Below are 22,398 nucleotides of genomic sequence, written 5' to 3'. Positions count from 1 at the left end.
GATACAGATGCATATATATGAGAAGTGGAAACATATAGAAGTTATTTTCAAATTGCTCCTTTTCTTAGTGATACAGGAAATGAGCTAATCATTGAAGAGCGAGGATGGGAAAGATGGAGGTGGGGGTTTGAGCAAAGAGGAAAAAATGTGTAAAAGTCTTCTCAGAGAGCAAGAGAGTGAGCTGAATGGGAAAAGGCAATAGGATGCCTGTCAGCAATCTTGAAGACACTTAATAGTTAAAAATGAAAGTTAGGGACTTCCCTGTTGGCACAGTGGTTAAGAATCCGCCTGCCAGTGCAGGGGACACGGGTTAGGTCCGGGAATATCCCACATGCCACGGAGCAACTAAGCCCGTGCGCCACAACTACTGAGCCTGTGCTCTAGAGCCCGTGAGCCACAGCTACTGAGCCTGCGTGCCATAACTACTGAAGTCCGCGCACCTAGAGCCCGTGATCCGCAACAAGAGAAGCCACAGCAATGAGAAGCCCACGCACAACAACGAAGACCCAACACAGCCAAAAATAAATAAATAAGTTTATACCAAAAAATAGTTAATCAGATATCATTTAAATATCTGAGAAAAAAAATACATCTAGAAAACAATTAATTCCCTAAGCATCAACTTCCATGTAGCAACATCCATGTAGTTCTCTATTTACATACTACTTTATAAAGATGAAAATATATATATTTAACACAAATCAATTCTTGATTAAAATTATGCATTTTTGTAAAACTTAGCCTTCCTGTGCTGTTTTCTCTCGAACCATAATTTCCTGGCTGCTTTCTTTATTTCCTGCTCTTTTGAGAGTAAACAATTTTTGGTTTCTTAGGTAATAGTATGTTTTCCTAGTGGAATATGTTTAGGGTGAAATGAGAAAATGAGCATTAAAATTTAGTAGAAGAAAATGTATTCATCATTCCTTCTTAGGAGCTTTTTATGAATGTTCGCTTTCTGGCCCTTTCTCTGCCATTTTCTCTCTCTATCTGTGAAACTCAAATACTGAAGAGCTCAAAAAGTAGATTCTCTTATGTCCTGTATTATCTCCACAAATGTAATTCTGATAATTTAGAGATTATAGTTATAGATAAAGACTTTTTTGGAGGTAAACTTTGCTATTTTTATTACTTTTAACAAACAGGATATCACATATTAGCCTTCTCCTTTCCTAGACATGCACGTATATCAGAATATCTTCATATAACATATTACCCATCCCTTCCTTTCCTTTAGGACTGTGCCGTTTTGGGGTTTTTTTGTTTTAAACATCTTTATTGGAGTATAACTGCTTTACAATGGTGTTAGTTTCTGCTTTATAACAAAGTGAATCAGCTGTACATATACATATATCCCCATATCTCCTCCCTCTTGCGTCACCCTCTCACCCTCCCTATCCCACCCCTCTAGGCGGTCACAAAGCACTGAGCTGATCTCCCTGTGCTATATGGGTGCTTCCAACTAGCTATCTATTTAACATTTGGTAGTATATATATGTCCATGCCACTCTCTCACTTCGTCCCAGCTTACCCTTCCCCCTCCCCATGCCCTCAAGTCCATTCTCTACATATGCGTCTTTATTCCTGTCCTGCCCCTAGGTTCTTCAGAACCATTTTCTTTTTTTTTTTTTTTTAGATTCGATATATATGTGTTAGCATACGGTATTTGTCTTTCTCTTTCTGACTTACTTCACTCTGTATGACAGACTCTAGGTCCATCCACCTCACTACAAATAACTCAATTTTATTTCTTTTTATGGCTGAGTAGTATTACATTCTATATATGTGCTACATCTTCTTTATCCATTCATCTGTTGATGGACACTTAGGTTGCTTCCATGTCCTGGCTATTGTAAACAGAGCTGCAATGAACATTGTGGTACATGACTCTTTTTGAATTATGGTTTTCTCAGGGTATATGCCCAGTAGTGGGATTGCTGAGTCATATGGTAGTTCTATTTTTAGTTTTTTAAGGAACCTCCATACTGTTCTCCATAGTGGCTGTATCAATTTACATTCCCACCAACAGTGCAAGAGGGTTCCCTTTTCTCCACACCCTCTCCAGCATTTATTGTTTCTAGATTTTTTGATGATGCCCATTCTGACTGGTGTGAGATGATATCTCATTGTAGTTTTGATTTGCATTTCTCTAATGATTAATGATTTTGAGCATTCTTTCATGTGTTTGTTGGCAGTCTGTATATCTTCTTTGGAGAAATGTCTATTTAGGTCTTCTGCCCGTTTTTGGATTGGGTTCTTTGTTTTTTTGTTATTGAGCTGCATGAGCTGCTTATAAATTTTGGAGATTAATCCTTTGTCAGTCGCTTCATTTGCAAATATTTTCTCCCATTCTGAGGGTTGTCTTGTGGTCTTGTTTATGGTTTCCTTTGCTGTGCAAAAGCTTTGAAGTTTCATTAGGTCCCATTTGTTTATTTTTGTTTTTATTTCCATTTGTCTAGGAGGTGGGTCAAAAAGGATCTTGCTGTGATTTATGTCATAGAGTGTTCTGCCTATGTTTTCCTCTAAGAGTTTGATAGTTTCTGGCCTTACATTTAGGTCTTTAATCCATTTTGAGCTTATTTTTGTGTATGGTATTAGGGAATGATCTAATCTCATACTTGTACATGCACCTGTCCAGTTTTCCCAGCACCACTTATTGAAGAGGCTGTCCTTTCTCCACTGTACATTCCTGCCTCCTTTATCAAAGATAAGGTGACCATATGTGCGTGGGTTTATCTCTGGGCTTTCTATGCTGTTCCATTGATCTATCTTTCTGTTTTTGTGCCAGTACCATACTGTCTTGATTATTGTAGCTTTGTAGTATAGTCTGAAGTCAGGGAGCTTGATTCCTCCAGCTCTGTTTTTCTTTCTCACGATTGCTTTGACTATTTGGGGTCTTTTGTGTTTCCATACAAATTTTGAAATTTTTTGTTATAGTTGTGTGAAAAATGCCTTTGGTAGTTTGATAGGGATTGCATTGAATCTGTAGATTGCTTTGGCTAGTAGTCATTTTCACAATGTTGATTCTTCCAATCCAAGAACATGGTATATCTCTCCGTCTGTTTGAATCGTCTTTACTTTCTTTCATCAGTGTCTTATAGTTTTCTGCATATAGGTCTTTTGTCTCCTTAGGTAGGTTTATTCCTAGGTATTTTATTCCTTTTGTTGCGATGGTAAATGGGAGTGTTTCCTTAATTTCTCTTTCAGATTTTTCATCCTTAGTGTATAGGAATACAAGAGATTTCTGTGCATTAATATTTTATCCTGCTACTTTACCAAATTCATTGATTAGCTCTAGTAGTTTTCTGGTACCATCTTTAGGATTCTCTATATATAGTATCATGTCATCTGCAAACAGTGACAGTTTTACTTCTTCTTTTCCGATTTGGATTCCTTTTATTTCTTTTTCTTCTCTGATTCCTGTGGCTAAAACTTACAAAACTATGTTAAATAATAGTGGTGAGAGTGGGCAACCTTGTCTTGTTCCTGATCTTAGAGGAAATGGTTTCAGTTTTTCACCATTGAGAACGATGTTGGCTGTGGGTTTGTAGTATATGGCCTTTATTATGTTGAGGTAGGTTCCCTCTGTGCCTACTTTCTGGAAGTTTTTTATCATAAATGGATGTTGAATTTTGTCAAAAGCTTTTTCTGCATCTGTTGAGAATATCATATTGAGATATTCTCTATTGAGAATATCTCCTTCAATTTATTAATATGGTTTATCACATCGATTGATTTGCATATATTGAATGATCCTTGCATTCCTGGGATAAACACCACTTGTTCATGGTGTATGATCCTTTTAATGTGCTGTTGGATTCTGTTTGCTAGTATTCTGTTGAGGATTTTTTCATCTATGTTCATCAGTGATACTGGCCTGGAGATTTCTTTTTTTGTGACATCTTTGTCTGGTTTTCATATCAGGGTGATGGTGGCCTCGTGGAATGAGTTTGGGAGTGTTCCTCCCTCTGCTGTATTTTGGAAGAATTTGAGAAGGATAGGTATTAGCTCTTCCCTAAATGTTTGATAGAATTCGCCTGTGAAGCCATCTGGTCCTGGGCTTTTGTTTGTTGGAAGATTTTTAATCACAGTTTCAATTTCAGTGCTTGTGATTGGTCTGTTTATATTTTCTGTTTCTTCCTGGTTCAGTCTCAGAAGGTTGGACTTTTCTAAGAATCTGTCCGTTTCTTCCAGGTTGTCCATTTTATTGGCATAGAGTTGCTTGTAGTAATCTCTCACGATCCTTTGTATTTCTGCAGTGTCAGTTGTTACTTCTCCTTTTTCAATTCTAGTTCTATTGATTTGAGTCTTCTCCCGTTTTTTCTTGATGAGTCTGGCTAATGGTTTATCAATTTTGTTTATCTTCTCAGAGAACCAGCTTTTAGTTTTACTGATCTTTGCTGTTGTTTCCTTCATTTTTTTTTCATTTATTTCTGATCTGCTCTTTATGATTTCTTTCCTTCTGCTAACTTTGGGGTTTTCTTGTTCCTCTTTCTCTGATTGCTTTAGATGTAAGGTTAGGTTGTTTATTTGAGGTGTTTCTTGTTTCCTGAGGTAGGATTGTATTGCTATAAACTACCCTCTTAGAACTTTTTGCTGCATCCCATAGGTTTTGGGTTGTCATGTTTTCATTGTCATTTTTTTTTAGGTGTTTTTTGGTTTCCTCTTTGATTTCTTCAGTGATCTCTTGGTTATTTAGTAGTGTATTGTTTAGCCTCCATGTGTTTGTATTTTTTACAGATTTTTTTCCTATAATTGATATCTAGTCTCATAGCGTTGTGGTTGGAAAACATACTTGATACCATTTCAGTTTTCTTAAATTTACCACGGCTTGATTTGTGACCCAAGAAAAGATCTGTCCTGGAGAATGCTCCATGAGCACTTGAGAAGAAAGTATATTCTGTTGTTTTTGGATGGAATGTCCTATAAATATCAATGAAGTCCACCTTGTTTAATGTGTCATTTAAAGCTTGTACTTCCTTATTTATTTTCCTTTTGGATGATCTGTCCATTGGTGAAAGTGGGGTGTTTAAGTCCCCTACTATTATTGTGTTACTGTTGTTTTCCCCTTTTATGGCTGTTAGCATTTGCCTTATGTGTTGAGGTGCTCCAATGTTGGGTACATAAATATTAACAATTGTTATATCTTCTTCTTGGATTGATCCCTTGATCATTATGTAGTGTCCTTCTTTGTCTCTTGTCTTTATTTTAAAGTCTATATTGTCTGATATGAGAATTGCTACTCCAGCTTTCTTTTGATTTCCATTTGCATGGAATATCTTTTTCCATCCCCTCACTTTCAGTCTGTATGTGTCCCTAGGTCTGAAGTGGGTCTCTTTTAGACAGCATATATATGGGCCTTGTTTTTGTATCCATTCAGCCAGTCTCTGTCTTTTGGTTGGAGCATTTAATCCATTTACATTTAAGGTAGTTATCAATATGTATGTTCCTATATCCATTTTCTTAATTGCTTTGGGTTTGTTATTGTAGGTCTTTTCCTTCTCTTGTTTCCTGCCTAGAGAAGTTCCTTTAGCATTTGTTGTAAAGCTGGTTTGGTGGTGCTGAATTCTCTTAGCTTTTGCTTGTCTGTGAAGGTTTTAATTTCTCCATCGAATCTGAATGAGATCCTTGCTGGGTAGAGTAATCTTAGTTGTAGGTTTTTCCCTTTCATCACTTTAAATATGTCCTGCCATTCCTTTCTGGCTTGCAGAGTTTCTGCTGAAAGATCAGCTGTTAACCTTATGGGCATTCCCTTGTATGTTATTTGTTGCTTTTCCCTTGCTGCTTTTAATAGTTTTTCTTTGTATTTAATTTTTGATCGTTTGATTAATACTTGTCTTGGCGTGATTCTCCTTGGATTTATCCTGTATGGGACTCTCTACGCTTCCTGGACTTGATTGACTATTTCCTTTCCCATATTAGGGAAGTTTTCAACTATAGTCTCTTCAAATATTTTCTCAGTCCCTTTGTTTTTCTCTTCTTCTTCTGGGACCCCTTTAATTCAAATGTTCGTGTGTTTAATTTTGTCCCAGAGGTCTCTGAGACTGTCCTCAATTCTTTTCATTCTCGTTTCTTTATTCTGCTCTGTGGTAGTTACTTGCCCTATTTTATCTTCCTGGTCACTTATCTGTTCTTCTGCCTCAGTTATTCTGCTATTGATCCCTTCTAGAGAATTTTTAATTTCATTTATTGTGTTGTTCATCATTGTTTGTTTGCTGTTTAGTTCTTCTAGGTCCTTGTTAAATGTTTCTTGTATTTTCTCTATTCTTTTCCCAAGATTTTGGATCATCTTTATTGTCATTACTCTGAATTCTTTTCCAGGTAGACTGCCTATTTACTCTTCATTTGTTTGGTCTGTTGGGTTTTTACCTTGCTCCTTCATCTGCTCTGTGTTCCTCCATCTCTCATTTTGCTTAACTTACTGTGTTTGGGGTCTCCTTTTCGCAGGCTGCAGGTTCGTAGTTCCCGTTGTTTTTGGTGTCTGCCCCCAGTGGCTAAGGTTGGTTCTGCGGGTTGTGTAGGCTTCCTGGGGGAGAGGACTAGTGCCTGTGTTCTGGTGGATGAGGCTGGATCTTGTCTTTCTGGTGGGCAGGACCACGTCCAGTGGTGTGTTTTGGGGTGTCTGTTACCTTATTGTGCTTTTAGGCAGCCTCTCTGCTGATGGGTGGGGTTGTGTTCCTGTCTTGCTAGTTGTTTGGCCTAGGGTGTCCAGCACTGTAGCTTGCTGGCCGTTGAGTGGAGCTGGGTCTTAGCGTTGATATGGAGATCTCTGGGAGAGCTTTTGCCGTTTGATATTATGTGGAGCTGAGAGGTCTCTGGTGGACCAATGTCCTGAACTTGGCTCTCCCACCTCAAGAGACACAGGCCAGACACCCAGCCAGAGCACCAAGACCCTGTCAGCTGCATTGCTCAGAAGACAAGGGAGCAAAAAAGAAAGAAAGAAAGAAAAAAATAAAGTTATTAAAATAAAAAAATAAAAATTTATTTAAAAATAATTTTAAAGTAATAAAGAAAATGAAAGAAGAGGGCAACCAAACCAAAAAACAAATCCATCAATGATATCAAGCGCTAAAAACTATACTTAAAAAGAAAAAAAACGGAAAGACAGAACCCTAGGACAAATGGTAAAAGCAAAGCTATACAGACAGCACACAAAGAAGCATACACATACACACTCCCAAAAAGAGAAAAAGGGAAAAATATATCATTGCTCCCAAAGTCCACTGCCTCTATTTTGGGATGACTCGTTGTCTATTCAGGTATTCCACAGATGCAGGGTACATCAAGTTGATTGTGGAGATTTAATCCTCTGCTCCTGAGGCTGCTGGGAGAGATTTCCCTTTCTCTTCTTTGTTCGCACAGCTCCTGGGGTTCAGCTTTGGATTTGGCCCCGCCTCTGCGTGTAGGTCGCCTGAGGGCGTCTGTTCTTCGCTCAGACAGGACAGGGTTAAAGGAGCAGCTGATTCGGGGGCTCTGGCTCCCTCAGGCCAGAGTGGAGGGAGGGGTACGGAATGCGGGGTGAGCCTGTGGCGGCAGAGATCAGTGTGACGTTGCACCAGCCTTAGGTGCACCATGTGTTCTCCCAGGGAAGTTGTCCCTGGGTCACGGGACCCTGGCAGTGGCAGGCTGCACAGGCTCCCGGGAGGAGAGGTGTAGATAGTGACCTGTGCTTGCCCACAGGCTTCTTGGTGGCTGCAGCAGCAGCCTTAGCGTCTCATGCCCGTCTCTGGTGGCCGCGCTGATAGCTGTGGCTTGTGCCCATCTATAGAGCTCATTTAGACAGTGTTCTGAATCCCCTCTCCTCGTGCACCCCGAAACAATGGTCTCTTGCCTCTTTGGCAGCTCCACACTTTTTCCTGGACTCCCTCCCGGCTAGCTGTGGCGCACTAGCCCCCTTCAGGCTGTGTTCACGCTGCCAACCCCAGTCCTCTCCCAGGGATCCAACCTCCGAAGCCCGAGCCTCAGCTCCCAGACCCGCCCGCCCCAGCGGGTGAGCAGACAAGCTTCTCGGGCTGGTGAGTGCCGGTCGGCACCAATCCTCTGTGCGGGAATCTCTCCGCTTTGCCCTCCGCACCCCTGTTGCTGCGCTCTCCGCGGCTCCGAAGCTTCCCCCCTCCGCCACCCGCAGTCTCCGCCCGCGAAGGGGCTTCCTAATGTGTGGAAACCTTTCCTCCTTCACAGCTCCCTCCCACTGGTGCAGGTCCCGTCCCTATCCTTTTGTCTCTGTTTATTATTTTTTCTTTTGCCCTACCCAGGTACGTGGGGGAGTTTCTTGCCTTTTGGGAAGTCTGAGGTCTTCTGCCAGCGTTCAATAGGTGTTCTGTAGGAGTTGTTCCACATGTAGATGTATTTCTGATGTATTTGTGGGAGGAAGGTGATCTCCACGTCTCACTCCTGTGCCATCTTGAAGGTCTGTCCTGTGCCGTTTTATAATCTATCCCATATGCAGCTCATCTCAGCGCTGCATGCTGATTATCTGCTCTCCATGTCACCTCTCCTCAGGGGGCTCAAAGGACTAAGCAAATCCCCTGCATCAGAGCTAAGAATCCCCAGCACAACCCATTCACACACAGCGGGGTGGCTAGAGAAAGACTTTTATAACTCATTAAAATAAACGAACTTTACCTAATCCCCAGAAACGTGAAAGTATTTCTCAGGAGAATCAAACTCCCAATATTTGTTTTCTCTTTTCTTTGAGTATCTGAAATTGTGCAACTGTCAGTAGAAAAGGGACAGCTCTAACATCCGTGTACTTACTGAGTATGGATTGAATAGAAAAATGTTTGAACTGCTGGTGTAAAAAGTAAATTCTATTTACCAGGTTGTATTTCAGTGTATATCAAATATGTAAAATCACAGTACTTGGGAATTCCCTGGCGGTCCAGTGGTTAGAACTCCATGCTTTCACTGCCAAGGGCCCAGTTTTTAAGGTATGAGTATAATGCAAGTTCACTTTTTACTGATGAGGACCCTAAAGCACAGAGCAATTGAGGGACTTGATTGAGTATTTGTCTATAAGACAAAGATGTAAATAACTGCTGGAGAGAGTCATTGTACTCTTCTCTCTGCTTTTGTCTGTCTTTTAATTTTTCATGATACAAGTTTTCAAAAACCTTCCAGAGAAACAGACAAGACTGTAGCAGATTCTTAGCACTCTGAGTTAAATTCTAGTTTTGATATTCTATGAACAGATCTGTGACTTAGATCGAACAATTTTTCAGAAACACAAATTTTATACTAAAGCCCGTACTTATGAAGAAGACAGCTGGTAAGTCAGCCTCTAACCACTTGCCCTAAACTCCGCTTTATAGTTCTCTACAATTTGTCAAATACCCAGCAGCTCTCAAAAAGAATGAAGCTGACTCTGAAGAGAAAGCCAACCACTAATGCCTATGAAAAGGATATTTTAAAGGAGAAATTATAGGTACTGGCATTTAATGATTTTGTGGTAAAGCAGATCTAGGGATGATATACTCTCTTGAATATCTAGGATTCTGGAGCGTTCATATTCTAGAAAGGAGGAAATTACCACTTGTCAAAATGATTTAATGAATATTACTGTGTCCCAATTTAATTCTTGAAACAACTCTGTGGTGTGAGAACATTGAGGCTCAGAGGTTACAGAACTAATTTGTCCAACTCCCCAGTTTTCTCTCATTCAGTACATGTGCATAGATCGCCTACCCTTTGCTAACGTTTACCAAACTCAATAAGACCAACCCCCTGCTCTGAAGGATTCACTATTTATATGGGAGACAGAGGCACAACATATGATGTTACTGAGGCATAGAGGAGAGTCCTTAACTACTCTTCCTTGAAAGCCAGGAAAGTCTTCACTGAGGGGGTGACACTGAGCTAAGTTTTAAAGGATGAATAGGAAATCACTAAGCAGGAGAGGTGGGTAGAGACATTCCAGGAAGAGAAAACAGCTTGCACAAGTTTATAGCATTGTTACAGGGCATGGAGAGAATATTTATGAAATGCCAAGTAAGTAGTAGTGTCATTTTAGGAGGTCATTTTTCACATACTCTTAACATTACATGAAATTAAAATAATCCCATCCCTTTCATTCTGAAATTGAACTACATTAAACAATTTCTGATAAGAAATATAAAAACATTTTCAGAACAAAAGGGATAATAGAATAAAAAAGTGGCACGTGATAGGCACTCAGTGATTATTTATTCAACAATTTGAAATTCTCCTAGTAGCTGTTAGGAGATTTCTCCTAATAGCTGTTAGGAGATTAGGAGATTTCTCCTAATAGCTGTTAGGAGATATTTCCTAATAGCTGTTAGGAGATTTCAAATTCTAAATTTGCTAAAGTTTTAGATCCTAAATTTGCCTTAATATCAGTCCCTGTGGTTAATGAATTTTCTCCATAATGCTTAGTTGCCCCAGTGTTAGATCAGTTTGTACAGATGGCTGAAATTATCAAGGGGTTGGGGTTCTTCAGATTTTTTGAGACTGCAGAATGAGTAGCTCCAAACTGAAGGTATTGCTCAAAGTGATATGGCTGTGAAGTCAGGCTGGACAGGGAAGAGCGGAGCCAGAGGGAGACTGATGGAGAGGGAGAAAGGGAAGAGGCCACACGGGGCGGGGGGTTCTGAAGGGCTGGAAAACAGGTCTAAGAGGTAGATGGTTGGAGACACTGTAATCAGGCCAGCTGTGAAAGGAAAAACAAAAGGTAGTGGCATTAGAAAGATAAGAATTTAGGGAGGTTCCCTGGCCGTCCAGTGGTTAGAACTGGGTGCTTTCACTACTGTGGCCCCGGCTTCAATCCCTGGTCACAGAACTAAGATCCCACAAGCCATGCGGCATGGCCAAAAGAGTAAAAATAAGAATTTAGACAGGCAGGAATGCATCGCCATCAGTGATTAGTGACTGTGACTACAGACTCCATTCTTTGTAAGTGTATGTCCTTTACATGTTAGTATTTCTTACAGAATATTGAATGCAGGAGGTTTTTCACCAAGCTGTTTGACATTGTTTAAAAATATGCATTTTGGTAATTGAAGAGGTAGGTCTAGGCCAGACTGCAAAGGGCCTTGTATTGCCATTCTGAGGACTTTGAGCTTTATCCCATAGGAAGCTATTGAAGCAGTTTTTGTTTGTTTTTTGACATCTTTATTGGAGCATGATTGCTTTACAATGTTGTGTTAGTTTCTGCTATATAACAAAGTAAATCAGCTATATGTATACATATATCCCCATATCCCCTACCTCTTGTGTTTCCCTCCCACCCTCACTATCCCTCCCCTCTAGGTAGTCACAAAGCACCGAGCTGATCTCCCTGTGCTGTGCGGCTGCTTCCCACTAGCTATCTATTTTACATTTGGTAGTGTATATATGTCCATGCCACTCTCTCACTTCGTCCCAGCTTACCCTTCCCCCTCCCTGTGTCCTCAGGTCCATTCTCTAAGTCTGCGTCTTTATTCCTGTCCTGCCCCTAGGTTCATCAGAGCCTTTTTTTTTTTTTTTTTAAGATTCCATATATATGTGTTAGCATACGGTATTTGTTTTTCTCTTTCTTTCTTCACTCTGTATGACAGACTCTAGGTCCATCCACCTCACTACAAATAGTTCAATTTCATTTCTCTTTATGGCTGAGTAATATTCCATTGTATATATGTGCCACATCTTCTTTATCCATTCATCTGTCGATGGACACTTAGGTTGCTCCCATGTCCTGGCTATTGTAAATAGTGCTGCAGTGAACATTGTGGTACATGTCTCTTTTTGAATTATGGTTTTCTCAGGGTATATGCCCATTAGTGGGATTGCTGGGTCATATGGTAGTTGTATTTTTAGTTTTTTAAGGAACCTCCCTACTCTTCTCCATAGTGGCTGTATCAATTTACATTCCCACCAACAGTGCAGTAGGGTTCCCTTTCCTCCACACCCTCTACAGCATTTACTGTTTGTAGATTTTTTGATGATGGCCATTCTGACTGATGTGAGTTGATACCTCATTGTGGTTTTCATTAGCATTTAACTAACGATCAGTGATGTTGAGCATCCTTTCATGTGTTTGTTGGCAATCTGTATATCTTCTTTGGAGGAATGTCTATTTAGGTCTTCTGCCCGTTTTTGGATTGGGTTATTTGTTTTTTTGATATTGAGCTGGATAAGCTGATTGTATATTATGGAGATTAATACTTTATCAGTTACTTCATTTACAAATATTTTCTACCATTCTGAGGGTTGTCTTTTCATCTTGTTTATGTTTTCCTTTGCTGTGCAAAAGCTTTTAAGTTGTATTAGGTCCCAGTTGTTTATTTTTGTTTTTATTTCCATTTCTCTAGGAGGTGGGTCAAAAAGTATCTTGCTGTGATTTATGTCATAGAGTGTTCTGCCTATGTTTTCCTCTAAGAGTTTGATAGTGTCTGGCCTTACATTTAGGTCTTTCATCCATTTTGAGTTTATTTTTGTGTATGGTGTTAGGGAGTGTTCTAATTTCATTCTTTTACATTTAGCTGTCCAGTTTTCCCATTACCACTTACTGAAGAGGTTGTCTTTTCTCCATTGTGTATTCTTGCCTCCTTTATCAAAGATAAGGTGACCATATGTGCATGAGTTTATCTCTGGGCTTTCTATTCTGTTCCACTGATCTATATTTCTGTTTTTGTGCCAGTACCATACTGTCTTGATTACTCTAGCTCTGTAGTATAGTCTAAAATTAGGGAACCTGATTCCTCCAGCTCCGTTTTTCTTTCTCAGGATTGCTTTGGCTATTTGGGGTCCTTAGTATTTCCATACAAATTGTGCAAGTTTTTGTTCTAGTTCGCGAAAAATGCCATTGGTAGTTTGATAGGGATTGCACTGAATCTTTAGATTGCTTTGGGTAGTATAGTGTTTTTCACAATGTTTATTCTTCCAGTCCAAGAACATGGTATATCTCTCCATCTGTTTGTATCATCTTTAATTTCTTTCATCAGTATCTTATAGTTTTCTACATGCAGGTCTTTTGTCTCCTTAGGTAGGTTTATTCCTAGGTATTTTATTCTTTTTGTTGCAATGGTAAATGGGAGTGTTTCCTTAATTTCTCTTTCAGATTTTTCATCATTCATGTATAGGAATGCAAGAGATTTCTGTGCATTAATTTTGTATCCTTCTATTTTACCAAATTCATTGATTAGCTCTAGTAGTTTTCTGGTATCATCTTCAGCATTCTCTATGTATAGTATTATGTCATCTGCAAACAGGGACAGTTTTACTTCTTATTCTCCGATTTGGATTCCTTTTATTTCTTTTTCTTCTCTGATTGCTATGGCCAAAACTTCCAAAACCATGTTGAATAATAGTGGTGAGATTGGCAGCCTTGTCTTGTTCCTGATCTTAGATGAAATGGTTTCAGTTTTTCACCATTGAGAACAATGTTGGCTGTGGGTTTGTAGTATATGGCCTTTATTATGTTGAGGTAGGTTCCCTCTATGCCTACTTTCTGGAGAGTTTTTATCATAAATGAGTGTTGAATTTTGTCAAAAGCTTTTCCTGAATCAATTGAGATTATCATATGTTTTTTATCCTTCAGTTTGTTAATATGGTGTATTGATTGCTTTGCATATATTGAAGAATCCTTGCATTCCTAGGATAAACCCCACTTGATTATGGGGTATGATCCTTTTAATGTGCTGTTGGATTCTGTTTGCTAGTATTTTGTTGAGGATTTTTGCATCTGTGTTCATCAGTGATATTGGCCTGGAATTTTCTTTTTTTGTGACATCTTTGTCTGGTTTGGTTATCAGGGTGATCGTGGTCTCATAGAATGAGTTTGGGAGTGTTCCTCCCTCTGCTGTATTTTGGAAGAGTTTGAGAAGGAAAGGTGTTAGCTCTTCTCTAAGTGTTTGATAGAATTTGCCAGTGAAGCCATCTGGTCCTGGGCTTTTGTTTCTTGGAAGATTTTTAATCACAGTTTCAATTTCAGTGCTTGTGATTGGTCTGTTTATATTTTCTGTTTCTTCCTGGTTCGGTGTCGGAAGGTTGGACTTTTCTAAGAATTTGTCCATTTCTTCCAGGTTGTCCATTTTATTGGCATATAGTTGCTTGTAGTAATCTCTCATGATCCTTTGTATTTCTGCAGTGTCAGTTGTTACTTCTCCTTTTCCATTTCTAGTTCTATTGATTTGAGTCTTCTCCCTTTTTTTCTTGATGAGTCTGGCTAATGGTTTATCAATTTTGTTTATCTTCTCAGAGAACCAGCTTTTAGTTTTACTGATCTTTGCTGTTGTTTCCTTCATTTTTTTTTCATTTATTTCTGATCTGCTCTTTATGATTTCTTTCCTTCTGCTAACTTTGAGGTTTTCTTGTTCCTCTTTCTCTGATTGCTTTAGATGTAAGGTTAGGTTGTTTATTTGAGGTTTTTGTTGTTTCTTGAAGTAGGATTGTTTTGCTCTAAATTTCCCTCTTAGGACTGCTATTGCTGCATCCCATAGGTTTTGGGTTGTCGTGTTTTCATTGTCATTTTTTTTAAGGTATTTTTTGGTTTCCTCTTTGATTTCTTCAGTAATCTCTTGGTTATTTAGTAGCATATTATTTAGCCTCCATGCGTTTGTAATTTTTTACATTTTTTTTCTTGTAATTGATATCTAGTGTCTAGTCTCATAGTGTTGTGGTTGGAAAAGTTACTTGATATGATTTCAGTTTTCTTAAATTTACTGAGGTTTGATTTGTGACTCAGGATTTGATCTATCCTGGAGAATGTTCATGAGCACTTGAGAAGAAAGTATATTCTGTTGTTTTTGGATGGAATGTCCTATAAATATCAATGAAGTCCATCTTGTTTAATGTGTCATTTAAAGCTTGTGTTTCCTTATTTATTTTCATTTTGATGTTCTATCCATTGATGATAGTGGGGTGTTAAAGTTCCCACTATTATTATGTTACTGTCGATTTCCCCTTTTATGGCTGTCAGCATTTGCCTTCTGTATTGAGGTGCTCCTATGTTTGTTGCATAAATATTTACAATTGTTATATCTTCTTCTTGGATTGATCCCTTGATCATTATGTAGTGTCCTTCTTTGTCTCTTGTAATAGTCTTTATTTTAAAGTCTGTTTTGTCTGATATGAAAATTGCTACTCCAGCTTTCTTTTGATTTCTATTTGCATAGAATATCTTTTTCCATCCCCTCACTTTCAGTCTGTATGTGTCCCTACGTCTGAAGTGAGTCTGTTGTAGACAGCATATGTACGGGTCTTGTTTTTGTATCCATTCAGCCAGTCTGTGTCTTTTGGTTGGAGCATTTAATCCATTTACATTTAAGGTAGTTATCAATATGTATGTTCCTATGTCCATTTTCTTAATTGCTTTGGGTTTGTTATTGTAGGTCTTTTCCTTCTCTTGTGTTTCCTGCCTAGAGAAGTTCCTTTAGCATTTGTTGTAAAGCTGGTTTGGTGGTGCTGAATTCCCTTAGCTTTTGCTTGTCTGTAAAGGTTTTAATTTTTCCATTGAATCTGAATGAGATCCTTGCTGGGTAATCTTGGTTTCATCACTTTATTTTTTTTAATCTTGGTTTCATCACTTTATTTTTTTAACATCTTTATTGAAATGTAATTGCTTTACAATGGTGTGTTAGTTTCTGCTATATAACAAAGTGAATCAGCTGTACATATACATATATCCCCATATCCCCTCCCTCATATGTCTCCGTCCCACCCTCCCTATTCTACTCGTCTAGGTGGACACAAAGAACCGAGCTGATCTCCTTGTGCTATGCAGCTGCTTCCCACTAGCTATCTGTTTTACATTTAGTAGTGTATATATGTCCATGCCACTCTCTCACTTCGTCCCAGCTTGCCTTTCCCCTTCCCCGTGTCCTCAGGTCCATTCTCTAAGTCTGTGTCTTTATTCCTGTCCTGCCCCTAGGTTCTTCAGAACCTTTTTTTTTGTGTTAGCCTTCGGTATTTGTTTTTCTCTTTCTGACTTACTTCACTCTTTATGACAGTCTCTAGGTCCATCCACCTCACTGCAAATAACTCAATTTCGTTTCTTTTTATGGCTGAGTAATATTCCATTGTATATATGTGCCAGTTCTGATTTATCCATTCTTCTGTCGATGGACACTTAGGTTGCTTCCATGTCCTGAGTATTGTAAATAGAGCTGCAGTGAACATTGTGGGCCATGGCTCTTTTTGAATTATGATTTTCTTAGAGTATATGCCCACTAGTGGGATTGCTGGGTCGTATGGTAGTTTTATTGTTAGATTTCTAAGGAACCTCCATACTGTTCCTCATAGTGCCCTTTCATCACTTTAAATGTGTCCTGCCACTCCCTTCCGGCTTGCAGAGTTTCTGCTGAAAGATCAGCTGTTCACCTTATGGGGATTCCCTTGTATGTTATTTGTTGCTTTTCCCTTGCTGCTTTTAATATTTTTTCTTTGTATTTAATTTTTGATAGTTTAATTATTATATGTCTTGGCATGTTTCTCCTTGCAAATATCCTGTATGGAACTCTCTGCACTTCCTGGACTTGATTGACTATTTCCTTTCCTATGTTAGGGAAATTTTCAACTATAATCTCTTCAAATAGTTTCTCAGACCCTTTCTTTTTCTCGTTCTTCTGGGACACCTATAAATCAAATGTTGGTGCATTTAATTTGTCCCAGTGGTCTCTGAGAGTGTCCTCAGTTCTTTTCATTCTTTTTTCTTTATTCTGCTGTGCAGTAGTTATTTCCACTATTTTATCTTCCAGGTCACTTTTCCATTTTGCTGCCTCAGTTATTCTGCTATTGATTCCTTCTAGTGAATTTTTAATTTCATTTATTGTGTTGTTCATCACTGTTTGTTTGCTCTTTAGTTCTTCTAGGTCCTTGTTAAACGTTTCTGGTATTTATTCTATTTCCAAGATTTCGGATCATCCTTACTATCATTACTCTGAATTCTTTTTCAGGTAGACTGCCTATTTCCTCTTCATTTGTTTGGTCTGGTGGGTTTTTATCTTGCTCCTTCATCTGCTGTGTGTTTTTCTGTCTTCTCATTTTCTTTACCTTGCCGTGTTTGGGGTTTCCTTTTCGCAGGCTGCAGGTTCGTAGTTCCTTTTGTTTTTGGTCTCTGCCCCCAGTGGGTGAGGTTGATTCAGTGAGTTGTGTAAGCTTCCTGGTGGAGGGGACTGGTGCCTGTATTCTGGTAGGTGGGTCTGTATCTTGTCTTTCTGGTAGGCAGGGCCACGTCTGGTGGTGTGTTTTCTGATGTCTGTGAACTTAGTATGATTTTAGGCAGCCTCTCTGCTAATGGGTGGGGTTGTGTTCCTGTCTTGCTAGTTGATTTGCATGGGACATCCAGCCCTGGAACTTACCGGCCATTGGGTGGAGCTGGGTCTTAGCATTGAGACAGAGATCTTTGGGAGAGCTCTCACTGATTGATATTACATGGGGCTGGGAGGTCTCTGGTGATCCAATATCCTGAACTCGGCTCTCCCACCTCAGAGGCTCAGGCCTGACACCAAGGCGGAACACCAAGACCCTGTCAGCCACACGGCTCAGAAGAAAGGGAGAAAAAAAGAAAGAAAAGAAAATTATTAAAATAAAAGTATTTTTAAAATAATAATAATGAAAAAAAAGAGCAACCAAACCAATAAACAAATCCACCAATGATAACAAGCACTAAAAACTATCGTAAGATAAACATAAAAATCAGTCGCAGACAGCAGACCCCAAATCTACAGTTGCTCCCAAAGTCCACTGCCTCAATTTTGGGATGGTTCGTTGTCTATTAAGGTTTGATGCAGGGTGCATCAAGTTGATTGTGGGGATTTAATCTGCCGCTCCTGAGGCTCCTGGGGGAGATTTCCTTTTCTCTTCTTTGTTCACACAGCTCCTGGGGTTCAGCTTTGGTTCTGGCCGCCCTCGGGCATCTGTTCCCGCCCAGACAGGGTGGGGTTAAAGGAGCAGCTGATCAGGGGGCTCTGGCTCCCTCAGGCCGGGGGGAGGGAGGGGTATGGTAGTTATAATTGGAATGCGGGGCGAGCTTGTGGAGGCAGAGGCGAGTATGATGTTTCAGCAGCCTGAGGTGCGCCTTGTGTTCTCACAGGTTCCTGGCAGCGGCGTGTTGCACAGGCTCCTGGGGGGTGTGTGTGGATAGTGACCTGCGCTTACACACAGGCTTCTTGGTGGCTGCAGCAGCAGCATTAGCATTTCATGCTTGTCTCTGGTGTCCGAGCTGATAGCCGTGGCTCACGCCCATCTCTGAAGCTCATTTAGGCGGTGCTCTGCCTTCTGTGGGCAGACAGGGAAGGAATCCCCTCTCCTCGTGCACCCTGAAACAATGGTCTCTTGCCTCTTCTGCAGGTCCAGACTTTTTCCCAGACTCCCTCCCGGCTAGCTGTGGTGCACTAGCCCCATTCAGGCTGTGTTCACGCAGCCAACCCCAGTCCTCTCCCTGGGATCTGACCTCCAAAGCCCAAGCCTCAGCTCCCAGCCCCCTCCCGTCCCAGCAGGTGAGCAGACAAGCCTCTCAGGCTGGTGAGTGCTGGTCGGCACCGGTCCTCTGTGCGGGAATCTCTCTGCTTTGCCCTCCGCACCCCTGTTGCTGCGCTCTCCTCCGTGGCGCTGAAGCTTTCCCCCTCTGCCACCCGCAGTCTCCACCCGCTAAGGGGCTTCCTAGTGTGTGGAAACTTTTCTTCCTTCACAGCTCCTTCCCACTGGTGCAGGTCCTGTCCCTATTCTTTTGTCTCCGTTTTTTCTTTTTTCTTTTGCCCTACCCAGTACGTGGGGAGTTTCTTGCCTTTTGGGAGGTCTGAGGTCTTCTGCCAGCGTTCAGTAGGTGTTCTGTAGGAGTTGTTCCACGTGTAGATGTATTTCTGATGTATTTGTGGGGAGGAAGGTGATCTCCATGTCTTACTCCTCTGCCATCTTTAAGGTCCCCTACTATTGAAGTGTTTTAAATCAGACAGTAACATGTTCATATGCACATTCAGAAAGACCACAGTAAGAGTAGCATGGAATACAGGTAGGCAGACTAGCTAGGAGACTCTTGCACTCATCCAGGTACAAAGGCCAAACTCAATTAATTGGTGGAGGCAGAGAAGAGATCATGAATAGGAAAAATATTAAGAGAGAGGGCTTCCCTGGTGGCGCAGTGGTTGAGAGTCCACCTGCCGATGCAGGGGACATGGGTTCGTGCCCCGGTCCGGGATGATCCCACACGCCGTGGAGCAGCTGGGCCCATGAGCCATGGCCGCTGAGCCTGTGCTCCGCAACGGGAGAGGCCACAACAGTGAGAGGCCTGCGTACCACAAAAAAAAAAAAAAAAAAAATGTTAAGAGAGAATCTGCGGGGTGTGGAAATTAATTGGATATGAAGGAAAGTGAATAGGAAGGACACAGAGGCAATATCTAGAATTCTAGTTTTGGTGACTTTTTTTTTTTTTTTTTTTGTGGTCCATGCCATGCGGCTTGCAGGGCCATGGCAGTGAAAGCGTGAAATCCTAACCACTAGGCCACCAGGGAACTCCTTTTTTTTTTTTTTATCGAAGTATAATTGATTTACAATATTGTGTTAGTTTCAGGTATACAGCAGAGTGCTTCAGTTATGTATATTTTTTCATATTATTTTCCATTATAGGTTATTATTAGATATTGTATATAATTCCCTGTGCTATACAATAAATTCTTGATGCTTATCTATTTAATGTATAGTAGTTTGTGTCTGTTAATCCCATACTCCTAATTTATCCCTCCCTTTCCCCTTTGGTAACCATAAATTTGTTTTCTATGTCTGTGAGTCTCTTTCTGTTTTGTATATAGATTCATTGTATTATTTTTTTGACTCCACATTTAAATGATATAATGTTAGTCTTTGTCTGACTTACTTCAGTAAGTGTAATATTCTCCAAGTTCATCCATGTTGCTGCATATGGCAGTATTTCATTTTTATGGCTGAGTAATTTTCCATTTTATATATATATATATATATATATATATATATATATATGTGTATGTATATGTATATGTATATGTACACCACGTCTTCTTAAGCCAGTCATCTGTTGATGGGCACTTGGGTTGTTCCCATGTCTTGGCTATTGTGAATAGTGCTGCTATGAACTTTGGGGTGCTTATTAAGTCAGAGAATGTTTTGCCTATGTTCTCTTCTAGGAGTTTTATGGCATCATGTCTTATATTTAGGTCTTTAAACCATTTTGAGTTTATTTTTGTGTATGGTGTGAGGCAGTATTCTAATTTCATTGATTACATGTAGCTGTCCAGCTTTCCCAACACCACTTGTTGAAGGGACTGCCTTTTCTCCATCATATGTTGTTGTCTCCTTTGTCATAGGTTAATTGACTATAAGTGTGTGGGTTTATTTCTGGCTCTCCATTCTGTTCCATTAAATCTGTATATCTGTTTTTGTGCCAGTACCACACTGTTTTGATTACTATAGCTTTGTAGTATAGTCTGAAGTCTGGAAGGGTTATGCCTTCACCTTTGTTCTTTTTTCACAGGATCACTTTGGCAATTCTGGGTCTTTGTGGTTCTATATAAATTTTAGGAGCATTTGTTCTAGTTCTGTGGAAAATGTCATGGGTGGGACTGCCCTGGTGGTGCAGTGGTTAAGAATCTGCTTTCCAATGCAGGGGACATAGGTTCTAACCCTGGTCCAGGAATATCCCACATGCTGCAGAGCAACTAAGCCCATGCAGCACAGCCACTGAGCCTGTGCTCTAGAGCCTGCGAGCCACAACTGCTAAGCCCATGCCACAACTACTGAAGCCCACACACCTAGAGCCCATGCTCTGCAACAAGAGAAGCCACCGCAATGAGAAGCCTGCACACCGCAACAAAGAGTAGCCCCTGCTCACCACAACTACAGAAAGCCTGTGCACAGCAACGAAGACCCAATGCAGAAAAGGGAGCCCTCTTGCACTGTTGGTGGGAATGTAAATTGATACAGCCACTATGGAGAACAGTATGGAGGTTCCTTAAAAAACTAAAAATAGAACTGCCATATGACCCAGCAATCCCACTACTGGGCATATACCCAGAGAAACTCATAATTCAAAAAGACACATGCACCCCAATGTTCATTGCAGCACTCTTTGCAATAGCCAGGTCATGGAAGCAAACTAAATGCCCATCGACAGACAAATGGATAAAGAAGATGTGGTACACATATACAGTGGAATATTACTCAGCCATAAAAAGGAACGAAATTGGGTCATTTGTAGAGACATGGGTGGACCTAGAGACTGTCATACAGAGTGAAGTAAGTCAGAAAAACAAATATATATTAACGCATATATGTGGAATCTAGAAAAATGAGATGAACTGGTTTGCAAGGCAGAAATAGAGACACAGATGTAGAGAATAGACATATGGACACCAAGCGGGGAAAGCAGGGTGGGTGGTGGTGGGATGAAATGGGAAATTGGGATGACATATATACACTAATATGTATAAAATAGATAACTAATAAGAACCTACTGTATAAAATAAATAAAATTCAAAAAAATTAATTAACTTTTAAAAAAATCCATTAAAAAAAAGAAAGAAAATATCATGGGTATTTTGATAGGGATTGCTTTAAATCTGTAGATCGCTTTGGGTAGTATGGCCATCTTAACAATATTCTTCCAATCCAAGGGCATGGGATGTCTTTCCATTTCTTTGAATCATCTTCAGTTTCCTTTATCAGTGTTTATAGTTTTCAGCATATAAGTCGTTCACCTCTTTGGTTAAATTTATTCCTAGGGTTGTTTTTATTGTTTTTCTTTTTAGCCAGTTTTAAACGGGATTTTTTTTCCACTTTCTCTTTCCTGTATTTCATTGTTAGTGTAAAGAAATGCAACTGATTTCTGTATATTAATCTTGTATCCTGCTACCTTTGAATTCATTTATTTGTTCTAATAGTTTTTGTGTGGAGACAGAGGCAATATCTAGGATTCTAGTTTTGGTGACTTTTGGATTATAATGGCATTCACAGAGAAGGGGAATATAGGAAGAAAACAGATTTGGGGAAAGAGTATGAGTTTAGTTGGACAAAAACTTGCAGGATAAATATCCTGCATATTCCAGTAGGATATGTAGTTTTGAAATTTAGGAGACCCTGGGATAGGAATAATCTATCAATTAAGTAGGTTTAATGGCAGTCTTAAATGTCTATATTCCCAAGGACCTGTATTGAACTAATACAGTAAGATTTTAAGAATTGCCACATAGTGGATCAACTTCATGATCCCCCTTCAGTCGCCTTCCTGTTTTATTTCAGGTGACCAAGGGATAGTCTCTAGGAAGATGTGATTTTCCTCTCAGTAACCAACTCAAAAGATTAAGGATGTCCTCTTAAAAAAAAAAAAAAAGAAGTTCTTAGAACTCAGTCTTGCCCCTCCCTGCTTCACACCTTCTACATGGAGATGGGAGCCTTGAATGAGCCAGTGAAAGTCTATCCATCATCTACTCCCAGAGA

At 40.0% G+C, this 22,398-nt stretch overlaps 1 protein-coding gene across 1 annotated transcript in view; it reads left to right on the top strand.

Annotated features, from left to right (window-relative positions):
• Positions 1 to 22,398, top strand: part of FAM102B (family with sequence similarity 102 member B) — a 102,997-nt gene that overhangs the window by 68,367 nt on the left and 12,232 nt on the right. The window lies entirely within an intron of this gene.

The sequence above is a fragment of the Monodon monoceros genome, unplaced genomic scaffold (assembly GCF_005190385.1).
Source record: "Monodon monoceros isolate NGI ecotype Baffin Bay Population unplaced genomic scaffold, NGI_Narwhal_1 Super_Scaffold_18, whole genome shotgun sequence".
Lineage (NCBI taxonomy): Eukaryota > Metazoa > Chordata > Mammalia > Artiodactyla > Monodontidae > Monodon > Monodon monoceros.
Note: the sequence above shows the minus strand (reverse complement) of the source record. Positions and strands in the feature narration are given on the sequence as shown.